This window comes from Rhinoraja longicauda, chromosome 3 (assembly GCF_053455715.1).
Source record: "Rhinoraja longicauda isolate Sanriku21f chromosome 3, sRhiLon1.1, whole genome shotgun sequence".
NCBI lineage: Eukaryota > Metazoa > Chordata > Chondrichthyes > Rajiformes > Arhynchobatidae > Rhinoraja > Rhinoraja longicauda.
The window spans coordinates 32,986,899-33,000,066 of record NC_135955.1 but is presented as its reverse complement, the minus strand read 5'-3'; the positions used below and the strand labels follow the sequence as shown (position 1 = coordinate 33,000,066).

Genomic DNA, 13,168 nt, shown 5'->3' with positions numbered 1-13,168 from the left:
GTACAGTCTTTCCCATGATCCTCTTGCTGGTGACTTCAATTGGAACCCTAATCTGAATTGGACTGTTAGAGGAGGTAACAAGGAGGAATCAGCTAACCTGAAAATAAGTTGGTCACCACTGGGTTATTCTATCTGACAAGCCACGATAATGCAAACCCACACAATGGAAGTTTGTTGTCGCATCAAAGGTCTTCCCAATATTACCACGGTCTTGGGACAGAATGGTTGTCTGATAACTTGATCACTGATTTCTGCCAGGCTGGTGCTGCATTCATTTCTGTTGAAAGTGTGAGGTATCTGTCAGATATTCCTTGCTGTTTGTACAAAGGAATTGTCAATGAGTATCAGCTGGTCTTAGGCAAAAGCTTATGCTTCTATTAAAAGCCTCTGCCAGCTGCCTGGTCGGAAGTTTGAAATAACACAACTCACTTCATTAAGCCTTTCTTTGGTTTGGTCGGGACATGGGAAGCCAGCCAGGGGTACACTGGAAGAGTAGTTACTAAAAGTAGAAAAGACGTAGATGTGAGTTTTATCAACAGATCAAATGAGGCTGAAGGAGAATTGGGTAATGTCAAGGGAGTGGAATTAGTAATAACATGATCTGATTCAAAACGTTGCATTAAAAATAAATTTTGCACAGTTTACTGAAAACTAAACAGTGGCCAAGCAGATCAATCAATACAATAAATTTTCTTTGAGCTAAAGTGGTTATATTTCCAGCTGAGTCATTTATTCCATAGATTTGTAGATACGCTGGCAATAGGTGCAGTAGGCCATTCGGCCTTGCGAGCCAGGGGATCAACCCTGTTTCATTGAGGAGCACAAAAACACACATCAGTAGCAGTGCCAAGTATACTATAATCTCGTTGTACCCCTGTACAATGACAATAAAGATATATTGTATTGTATTGTATTGTATTGTATTGTATGTGAGGTGTGGATGAGGTGATACTGGAGCATAGGACTAAATGCTGAAACACTGAATGTGATCATGGATGATCATCCACAATCAATCCCCCATTCCTGCCTTCTCCTGCTTTTTCCTTGATTCTGCTAGCCCTAAGAGCTCTATCGAACTCTCTTTTGAATGCATCCAGTGAATTGGCCTCCACTGCCTTCTGAGGCAGAAAATTCCACAAATTCACAACTCTCCGTGTGAGAAAGGTTTTCCTCACCTTAGTTCTAAATGGCCTACCCCTTATTCTTAAACTGTGGCCCCTGGTTCTGGATTCCCCTAATATCAGGACCATGTTTCGTGCGTCTAGCGTATCCAATCCTGTAATAATTTTATATGTTTTATTTATTTTATAATTTTATAAGATCCCCTCTCATCCTTCTAAATGCAAGTGTATACAAGCCCAGTCACTCCATTCTTTCATCATATGACAGTCCCGTCATCTCGGAAATTAACCTCGTGAACCTACATTCCCGTGCAATCCCTCAATAGCAAGAATGTCCTTCCTGTGTGTGAAAGATACATCTTCTGGATGCACTGGGACGCATCCTCAGTGATGTGACCTGGGGTTATCGGGTGTTTCGGGTCTCACAACATCAGACACCCTCGCCCAGGCGACCCAGCCGGTGTTGATCAGGCCCCGACGCGTCCCAGCAGCAACTGCCCACGGGTCAGCCCTCTTAATCCAAAGCCACCTAGTGGCTTTCTCTGCGGCTTCGCTTGCGGATTAAATGGCCCTCTTCTTTGCCTGCCCGGTAATGCCCAATTGGTTGAGGACTTTGCAGTGTGCGCATCCTGCAAAGCCTCTACAGCCCACCTCTATGGGTTCATAGCGTGTCTTCCAGACTCTGTCCTGCCACATCTCCACCAGTTCCTGGTACTTTGCGCGTTTCCTCTCATTAGCTTCAATATGCTCTTCCCAGGGCACTGTCAGCTCCAGAATGATCAGCTGTTTTGTCACTTCGGAGGTGATGATCATGTCTGTCTGGAATGATGTTGCTGTGATGTGCTGTGGAAATTTCAGCTGTTTGCCCAGATCGACGTGCAGCTGCCAGTCAGTGGCCGTGTAGAGGAGGCCAGCCCTTGTTTTTGGTTGTGGTCGAGGCTACTCTCCAGCTTTGACAAAAGTGATTGATTTCTTTAGGGCTTGGTGGTGTTTGCTGCTACTGATGGCAGTGGCTATGCTCTCAGCAACCACCTTGAGCACCTGGTCATGACGCCACCGATAGCGACCTTCGCCAAGGGACTTTGGGCAGCTGCTGAGGAGATGTTCTAATGATCCTCTTCAAGAGCAAAGTGGGCAGGAAGGTGTCACTCTCTTGCCACAGACGTGGAGGTTTGCTGGGCTTGGTAGGGCATCATAGACAGCCTGGACAAGGAACCGGACGCGCTGGAAGTCTGCCTGCATGATGTTTGACCAGGTAATCCTGCGCTGCGGTATGCTCTCCCACCTTATCCACGCTCCCTGCTGCCTGAGCCCCACCGTCCTGCTCACACGCTCTTCCTCCACACCTGCTCAGACCTCTTCCTGGATTAGATGGTGTCTCTCCCTGCCCTGGGCCTTGCCAACCTGGGTCTTAGGGAAGTATCCCAAGCCCGCTCTGCCAGTTGCCATGACTCCCACTAATGCCTTTTGCCTTAGGAGTGACTCTGCTGCCTCCACTGCTTTCTCCGTCCTCCATTTCCCTCCCTGTTCTCACCTCGATGCCAGCCGATGACACCTTCTGGTCCCTGGAGTCCCTGTACTGTAGGGCTTCTCTTGTTCACGCCACCATAAACTCTTCAGTGAGGCCACTGAATGGGAGCTGCAAGATGTTACTGGTCCTGTACAGTGCTGCACTGTTGAGGCTGCGGGGAAGGACAAGCCACTTGTGGAGAAAGCCACTGATCTTCCTTTCGAGGGACTCAACTGTGGTCAATGGAACAGCGTAAACCAGCAGAGGCCACAGACTCGGGGCAGGATGGAATGTTGATAGATCCAGGCCTTGAATCTGCCAGGTAGGCCTGACTTGTCGATTTTGGTGAGCCAGGCTTCAAGGTCTTCGATGGAGTTTTGAATGGCTGCAGAGTCTTTCAGACTTGCGTCAAAAAGCTTCCCCAAACTCTTGACAGGTTTCTCAGTGATGGAGGGAATGGCAGTTCCGGATAGTAAGAAGTGGAATTTGTCAGTCACCTTCCCCTTCTTCAGCACCATGGACCTTGACTTGGTTGGCTTGAAACTCATCCTTGCCCAGGTGATAAGTTTCTCAAGACCTTGTAGGATCCACCTACTCCCTGGGACCGATGTTGTGGTGATGGTAAGGTCGTCCATAAAAGCTCTTATTGGGGGCTGTTGTACACAAGACTTGGTTAGGGGGCCTCTGCATTCCACCTCGGCTGACTTGGCCACCATGTTCATGGCAAGAGCAAAAAGAATAACAGAAATGGTGCAGCCCGTTATTATTCCTTTTCCAAGCCGATGCCAGTCTGATGTTTCTGACCCAGACGTCACCCTCAGCCTGAAATTATGGTAATAATCCAGGATCAGGACCTTGATCTTGCTGGGAACATGGTGGCGGTGTAGTGCAAGCTCAAGCAGTCTGTGAGGTATGGACCCATAGGCATTGGCCAGGTCCAACCACAGAACAACTAGGTCACCTCTGTTTTCATGGGCTTCTCTCATGAGCTGCGTGACTACTCCAGTGTGTTCCAAGCAGCCGGGAACTCCAGGAATCCCACCCTTCTGCACTGAAGGGTCGATGTAGCTGTTTTTGAAGAAACATAGAAAATAGGTGCAGGAAGAGGCCATTCGGCCCTTTGAGCCAGCACCACCATTCATTGTGATCATGGCTGATTGTCCCCAATCAATAACCCGTGCCTGCCTTCTCCCCATATCCCTTGATTCCACTAGCCCCTAGAGCTCTATCTAACTCTTTCTTAAATCCATCCAGTGATTTGGCCTCCACTGCCCTCTGTGGCAGAGAATTCCACAAATTCACGACTCTCTGGGTGAAAAAGTTCCTTCTCACCTCAGTTTTAAATGGCCTCCCCTTTATTCTAAGACTGTGGCCCCTGGTTCTGGACTCGACCAACATTGGGAACATTTTTCCTGCATCTAGCTTGTCCAGCCCTTTTATAATTTTATATGTTTCTATAAGATCTCCTCTCATCCTTCTAAACTCCAGTGAATACAAGCCTCAGGAGAAACTCAGTTAGTCTTCGGGAGGCAATGCTGAAAAACACCATCCCTTTACGCTCAGCAGCGAGACTGACCGAAACTGATTGATGTTCTTTGAGTTTTCCTCTTTCGGGATCCAAACTCCCTCAGCGCACCTCCACTGGTCAGCAACTCCCCCTTCGCCATACCACCTTCAAGATCTTCCATAGGTGTCGAAGGAGTTCTGGGCAGCGCTTGTACACTATGTATGGTACGCCACTAGGGCCTGGAGCAGAGGCTGAGCCTTGATGACCTCCTCAACCTCCTTCAGACTTGGCTCCCTCAGATTGAACTCTGTTGTTGGGGGGGCTGGGCTGATGAGAGCTTTGTGTTTGAGCTCCTGTTCCCTCATCGGATCGCTCAGGGTGTCATGGAGGAAGCGATTGACTTCATCTGTTGAGCACATGAGGCGGCCACTGCGCTTGTCCCCAAGTAATCGCCTGGTAAAGCCAAAGGGATTGGCAATGAACACAGCTCGCTTCCTGGCTCTCTCTCTTCCTCTTCTCCTGTGCCACTCTGCTCTGCGTGGGATCATAAGCCTTTTCCTTAGGATGTTTCGTATGTCGGCCAAGGCTTGCTTCACCTCTTCGGTAGATGTTTTGTACTGGTTTTTGAGGGTTTGAAGCTCCTGCCGCAGTTGATGTATTTTGGTGGCCCTGCGGTTCAATGTGTAAATAGTGGGCTTGGTGTTACCTTTCTCACCATGGCCAAATCTTTCAGAGGCATAACTGACAATGATGGCAGTCATTGTTTGGAGTCGGCGATCTGCATCTCTTTTGGCTGTGGCTTGAATGATGTTGGTCGCATCTTTGTCAAACTGCAGCCATTCATTCCAGTTGCTGGAATCCCAACTTAATCCGTTGTTGTGGAACTACTCTGCAGGGGTTGGGAGACTCTGGTGCGTGGAGGGACTGGGCTCTGTGGGGTGAGTCCTGGCCGGGCTCCTCCTGCGTCTCACCAAGTTCAAGGCCTGTGTGCTGCACCTCTTTCTCCTTCTCCGAGCATTTCATTCTTGCCTGATAGATTTTAAGGCCATGGTGGTTCTTGCACTACGAGTATACAAATGCATCTTATACTCGTAGTCAGGTCATTTGCGTGGGTCAATACCCTTTGGTCTGTCCTATTAGAGATCTCATCTTCCCCTCTCTCGGGATCTCCTGGAGGTATGTTTCATAAGGCCTTTCCGTAGCTTATTGGGTTTCTTTCTCATGAAAGACACAGACTGGGGTGCGAACCAATCCTGTCCCGGGTGCCTTCTTTCTGTGCCGTCAACCTTCTCTCCAGTAGTCACCAAACTATTCTTGGTTGTCACCCAGTCTATTCCTAGGTGCCACTGGCTGAGCCAGACTTCAATGTAAAAGATATATCTTCTGGATGCGCTGGGACAGCATTCCGATTATATTTTTGGTGACTTGCCTAGTTCACTAAAACATTATGAGGAACTTGGAAAACTAAAATGTAAGGTATTAGTTTACCACAGTTTGCCATAATTTAGCTCAAGTCCCCCCCCCCCCCCCCCCCCACATTATGTAACATAATTATTTAGATGAAAATTCTTCTTGTGCACCTTCGAGGTAAGAACAGTCAAAAACTCATGACATGTGTGCTTCATCACAGTCAATTCCCAATGCCCAGTCTATGGCAGCAGTGAGAAACTTTATTTTAGTCCTCAGTGACAAAAATGATGACTAAGAGGATCACCAATTATTTTCAATACCTGTAAGGCATTTCTAATAAAATACCAGAGTGCAAGTGCATAATCCTCAGGGCATATCTTGCTTGCCTCATATTCAGATTTTATTTATTTCAGTGCAGTTTGAATGTAATTCTTGTTCCAAGAATCCATGTACATGCAATTGATAGGAATTTGCTACCCTGATAAAGAGACGGTGCACATCATTTCTGGTCAATATTTTTCATGTGAGAAGCAAGTAGTCAAGAAGATTGAGTTTGCAGTAGTCATCAAACATTGACCAAGCGTGAGAGAGAGAAAGAGAGGCCATTTTTCTTGACTAATTATCTGGAGAATTGGAAAGGGCAAGGAGATATTTCCATTACACTACACATTTATTTGGCTGAAAACAGACAATGGTTTAAATGGATTCAAATTAATTAGCTGAACTTGCTTTGCAGAGTTTTGTATGTGTGTGTGTGTGTGTGTGTGTGTGTGTGTGTGTGTGTGTGTGTGTGTGTGTGTGTGTGAAGGGATTTATGTACACAGAGTCATTAATCTGCGCTATCTACTTCACTAAGTTTAGGGCAGGATTTCCCTTTGAGTTTGTTTCTGCTGTAACTTCACAGTAGGATGATGGAATCCCCATAAAGTAAACTATATATCTGCAATTGATCGGCTACCACAAATACTGTTGGAAGTGGAAACATTTCTGACCAGTAAATGATAAAGAACGAAGTAAAGTTGATCTCATATCAAAACAAAAAACATTCAACAAGTCATTTACCATGAATGAAAGGAGAAAATGAATTAACATTTTGGATTGAAGACCCATTACCAGAACTGGTAGTGAGAAAAAAAATCGATTTAAGTTGCAGAGAAGGCAGATGGACAGATGGATACCACAATGAAAAGACAATTTATTCCCTCTCTGTTGTGATAGAGTGAGGCCAAGGTTTCTGTGAGGATGAATTGCCTTTGGGATAGTTCTCGGATGACCTAGAAGTGTGGTGTGGTTTAAATAGCATGTCAGGGTGTGCCAATATGGAGGAAATAAACAGAGTCAATATTACACTTGGATGTCTTTTTGCAAACACATTTTTATCTGCTTGTGTTGGCAACCACGTTTTCTGTCTTAAGCTTCGACTGTTAACCCTTTGCTTTGGCATGCAGCCATCTTGGACACTGGTGGTGTTAAGAATTAACGTTGATGACCTACATTGAAGTCTCATACTCGGCAAACAGGATGTGTTCTTACTTCCTGTGTGCTTCTTCTAAACACTGCTCAGAATGGAGAAGTAATGATTCCCCATTTGAGTGAGAATACTATGTAGTGACCAGCAGCAAGTCTCCATGCCCGAGTTTCATCTGATGCAATGGGATTTCTCTGATAGGCCTGTGTCTGGTAAGAAATAGACTCATGCAGATACACAACATGGAACCAGGCCTTTGACTCACCATATCCACTCTGACCATCAACCCCCTCCTCCCCACCATCTTAACTAAGTTTACAATAATCCTATCGGGGTTTTTTCACATTCTTGTCAACCTCCCCCTGAATCTACTGCTGACCTACATACTACCTACTACTTACAGTGGCCAATTAACCTACCAACCCATGTGACTTTGGAATGTGGGAGGAAGCCAGAGCACTATAGGGGAAATGGTCACAGAGAGATCATCCAAACTCCACACATCCTGGGGCAGGATCGGATCCAGCTCTGTGGCACTGTGAAGTAGCAGCTCCCCTAGCTGTGCCATTGTGATGACGTTAGAAACAAATGTTGATTCCAGAGAGAGGAGGGGAAGTCTTTTTTCTCATTTAATCCTCTGTGTCCAGTTCACAGACCCACATGGGCGGTACAGTGGGTCAGCATTAGCGTTGCTGCCTTATAGTACCAGAGATTCAGCTTCCTTCCTGACTCGTGCTGTCTGTACGAAGTTTGTACATTCTCCCAATGACCGCGTGGTTTTCCCCCAGATGCTCCGGTTTCCTCCCACACTCCAAAGACGTACAGGTTTGTAGGTTAATTGGCTTGGGTAAAAATTGTAAATTGTCACTAGTGTGCAGGATAGGGCTAGTGTACGGGGACAACTGGTCAGCAAGGACTCTGTGGGCCAAAGGGCTTGTTTCCTGCTGTATCTCTAATCTAAACTAAACTAAAAGCAATTTGTTTATGTACACGTGAGCATGTACATGTGCATCAAAGCCTCACTCATCCTCTTTGCATGTCCTTTATTCCACCCATACCTACTGCACTCTTTAAGCGGTGATCATGTGTTCCTCTTATCCACCGTCATTTATTACACTGGAATTTAGAAGGATGAGAGGAGATCTTATCGAAACGTATAAGATTATTAAGGGGTTGGACACGTTAGAGGCAGGAAACATGTTCCCAATGTTGGGGGAGTCCAGAACCAGGGGCCACAGTTTAAGAATAAGGGGTAGGCCATTTAGAACTGAGATGAGGAAAAACTTTTTCAGTCAGAGAGTTGTGAATCTGTGGAATTCTCTGCCTTAGAAGGCAGTGGAGGCCAATTCTCTGAATGCATTCAAGAGAGAGCTGGAGAGAGCTCTTAAGGATAGCGGAGTCAGGGGGTATGGGGAGAAGGCAGGAACGGGGTACTGATTGAGAATGATCAGCCATGATCACATTGAATGGCGGTGCTGGCTCGAAGGGCCGAATGGCCTCCTCCTGCACCTATTGTCTATTGTCTATTGTCTATTATTCCAGTAATCCTTCACAACTCTTCTCCCCATCCTCTCATATAATGTATGAGATACTCCTACTCCTGCAGTTGCCAGCTCCCTGAACAGCAGAAGAGTGAATTGTATAATTTGTTGCACAGCTCCAGGAATATCTGCACCAATGGCTGTGTTATATAAGTTACTGCTCTAGATTTATGAACTGAACAGTGCTGAAAATACATATATATACACATTGTTCTTTGCTGCCTTCTTAAACAGTTACTTGCTGTGCACTTGACAATTTGGCCAGGTTAGAACAAAGTAGAGCATGGAAATAGTCCCTTCAGCCAGCTGAATGTGTTGTGCCCACCATCAAGCACATATTTACACTAAGCCTATTTTATTTCCCCCAAATTCCTATTGAACACCCCGTCCTCCCCAATTTCAACAACTCACCTACATGTTTGAGTCAATTTACGATTATCAGTTAACCTGCATTCCTCTGAGATAGAACATATAACAGTACAACACAGGAAAAGGCCCTTCAGTCCACAATGTCTGGCCCAAACATGATGTCAAGACCAACTCGTATCTGTCTGCACATAATCCATAACTCTCCATTCCTGCAGATTCATATGGCTATCCAAACGTTTCTTAAGTGCCACTATAATATCTATAATATCTATAATATCTACCGCAACCATCTTCTCAGTTAAAAAAAAACTTGTTTGCACATCTCCTTTAAACTTACCCCCTCTCATCTTAAAGCTGTGCTCTCTAGTATTTGATTTTTCCTTCCTGGGAAAATGGATCGGACTGTCTAGGAGGAAAGGAAGAAACTGGAGCACCCAGGAGAAATCCAAATGATCACTGGGAATGCCCCCAAAAATTAAGACTTTTTTAAACATGATCAGTCAGAAGCGCTGAAGAGACAATACACAATCCATCTTGGTTTCCCCCTGAGAACCTCAGCACCACAGAAACCAGTCCTCTGCCATTTCACTTCCCTTCATATGCTATCAAATAAATGGGTGAGAATAATGAAGGGTTGTGGAACTGTGAAGAATCGTGGAGGTTTGTGACTTTCTAACTAAAATGCAGAAAACTGCGCTCCAGAACTACCTCTGCCTTATTGAAAAGCAAGTTTTTTTCAATACTGTTCCAACACTGGCATCTACCTTACAATGTGGAATATTGTGCAGATATAAGAAAAAAATCCAATCTGTCTAATGTACAATCTGATTACTCTCAGGAAAGCTATGAAATGTGTCATCAACAGTACTGACTAGTGCACCTACTTATCAATACATTACTCAATAATGCCACTTTAGATTTTGCAGGACCATTCTGCTCCAGAATTCATGATAGATTCGGTCCAAACTTGGACCAAACTGTTGAACTCTAGAGGGGAGAGAGTTGCTGCCCTTGAAATCAAGGGAACATTTGATTGGGTCTAGGTTCAAGGGAAGCCTGTAAAAATGAAATCCAAGTGAAAACATTCCAGTGGTTGGAGTCACATATGATAACAGGTTGTTGGAGGTCAATCGTGCCACTTCATTGCAGAGGATCCCCTTGACTTCCATCTGAATCCTGAGTTTGGAGGTAAAAACCTGCCTCAACAATGTCACCAAGTTCTTATGGGATATCAAATGGATTTCATGTGCACTATAAAAAGGCAAATGATTCAGCAGCCACCCTGATGAAAACTAGCAGCTAGCACATTAAGATTAATACATAAATAAGATGACTTCTTTGCATTTCCTCACCTATGGTATGCAAGAACTGACCCACATTGTTGGCTGTAATACTGGGAATGTCTATGCCCATACTCTGATATTTAAAGTGAAAGGGGTTAGGAATTTTGAGTTATGTTCAGTATCTGTTTGATAAAAGTTGTCCAATGGATTCTGTGTGTTGTACGTGCACAAATTAAAAATATTGTCAGAAAGTGCCAATTCCATGCAAGCTTAAATGAACAGTGACAACTAATAATATCCATGTGGGTGACCAGGCTTCATTTTTTAGCACAAATTTCGAAAAGACAGGCTGAATATTGCAATTGGAAACAGTGGTCCTCTTTAAGCCTCTTAACCTAAAACAAAAGAACAAAACATCTTCCTGGGTGCATGCTTTTATAATTTGTGTTAAGGGAAAGTACTTCTTATTTCATCAAAGCAAAATAAAATGCCAGCCCAGCAGCTATTAAATGAAAATTAATGCTTGGCTGCAAATTAAGGAAGGCATCACAAAATAATTAATTTTGCCAAGGAAATTGAACTCAAAGCTGGACTGTGCAATTCTACTAGTTGCTTGTAAAGAGGAGAGCAACAGCATAATGTTTTGATGCCACTGCAATACACATCATCCAAATTCACAATGAAAATGTTCATCAACATATTTTAATTTATTTTGTGCTACGATTGCATCGTCTGGAACTAGAAATATACCAGTACGGTTAATGGCAAAACCCTTCACAGCATTGATGTGCAGAGGGATCTTGGAGTCCAAGTTCATAGCTCACTAAAGGTAGTAACACAAGTAGATAGGATGATAAAGAAGGCATATGGTATGCTTACCTTCATTGCTCGGGGCATTGAGTATAAAAGTCAGGAAGTCATAATGCAGCTCTATAGGGCATTGGTCAGGCCGCATTTAGAATATTACATGCAGTTCTGGGTTGGAGAGGGTACAAAGGAGGTTTACCAGCATGCTGCCTGAATTAGAGGATTTTGGGAGAGGTTGGATGGACTTGGATTGTTTTCTATGGAGCGTTGGTGGTGGAGGCAGTAAACTTAGAACTACATAAAAATGTGAGAGCCATAATAGGGTAAACAGTCAGAACCTTTTCCCCAAGGTGGAAATGTCCAACATTAAAGGGCATAGCTATAACATGAGAAGGGGAAAGTTTAATGGAGATCTATTGGGTAAGTTTCTTTACACAGAGATTGGTGGGAGCCTGGAACACACTGCCGGGGGTGGTGGTTGAGGCAGATATGGGAGTGGCATTTAAGAGGCTTTGGGATTAGCACACGGATGTGTAGGTAGTAGAGTGATATGTATCCTGTGCAGGCAGAAGATATCAGCTCAGCTAGGCATCATGTTCAGCACAAACATTGTGGGCTGACGCGTCCGTTCCTGTACTGTACTGTTCTATTATTTGGTTCTCCCTTGCAGCAGTGCATGTCTGATTTACTAGGTGACCTCTGGCATGGCTTTCCTGATTACAGTGGCAGTGGAGTCAGCCCTGCTTTGGTCAGACCTGGCTCATTCTCAATTGAATAGGAATTGTACAGTTGCATAGAATAATATGGCAAATTGGATGTTTCAAACTCTTTTGAATTTAAAAAAAAAAAATTATTTTGTAAATATTAAAAATATTTTAAAATATCTAAAAGTTGATTTTTTATTATTTTTTATTGAAACTTAACAGGTGGCAAACTTCAAGGTGCAACTTTGCTTTCTGTCAAAGGCTTCCAGAGATGTTTCTTAGTTAGATCATAATAGGAACCTGAGGGATAACTTTTTCACACAAAGGGTGGTGGGTGTATGGAACGAGCTGCCGGAGGAGGTAGTTGAGGCATGTACTATCGCAATGGTTAAGAAACATTTAGACAGGAACATGGATACGGGACATTAGAGGGAAATGGGCCGAACACAGGCAGGTGGAACTCGTGTAGATGGAACATGTTGGTCAATATGTGCAGGTTGGGCTGAAGGACCCATTTCCATGCTGTATTTTTTTTAAAGCCTGTAAGAACAGAAAATATGGGTGTTGAAAGCAGTTACCAAACCCTGGTCAGGAACATCCAGGCTTTGGTTTCTATTTCAATGCTGGTGATTCAGTGAAAGCAAGAAAAAATTATTATTATTTTAATTTGTCTGCCAATTCTGACATTTTACACAGATAATTTTGCTTTGGTTCCTTGGAATCCTTGTCCAATGAAGATTAATGATGCTAGGTGTGCAAAGATATGTGCTGGTTTTTAAAATTTTATTTTTAACAAATGAGAGCTCTAATGCTGGAAATGCTTACATGGTCCACATGCATTCTTCCAGTTTTCTTGCCTTACCTCTATTCTTGCATTATTGGCTTCACAATGCAACTCTTCCATTTAATGGTGCAAGAGAGAGTTCTTACGTGATTACCAAAGATCTTTGACTTCGTAATGAAAGAAAGGCCTACCAGAAAACTGTGGTTGCATCATGAGGATCTGCAAATAAGCACATGTGAATCAATGTAATTAAGATCCTTCAAGAGCATGGCCAATTGAAGAATATTAATGTCCCTTTCCCAGGCAAATATTGATTGCCATCTATCTGAAAGTCCCATTGTAGATCGCAGGGATGTAGTCAGTCAAAGTTCGAGACAAGAACAGTGCAAGGTAATGTGATCAAAAGTTACTTACATTTGATTTTACATTTTTTTTTTTAAAATCCCTTGGTTTTATCTATCATGTTATATGCTCATTGCAGTTCTGGTTTTTAGACAGTTGTTCACTTGTTATTAATGTAAATTTCTTTGCAACTTTATTGCTCTTCTCTGATCTTTCAGTGTTTCAGAAAGCCCCTACTCCACAGACTTCGACCTGCGTCTGGTCGTTGAACACCAGCATCACTGAGAATGCTTTTACTGCATCAACAACCAGAATCTAACCT

The 13,168-nt window shown here is 43.9% G+C and overlaps 1 pseudogene; it reads right to left on the bottom strand.

Annotated features, from left to right (window-relative positions):
* Positions 1 to 200: 200 nt before the first annotated feature.
* Positions 201 to 5,107, bottom strand: LOC144592237 (uncharacterized; annotated as a pseudogene).
* Positions 5,108 to 13,168: the final 8,061 nt, after the last annotated feature.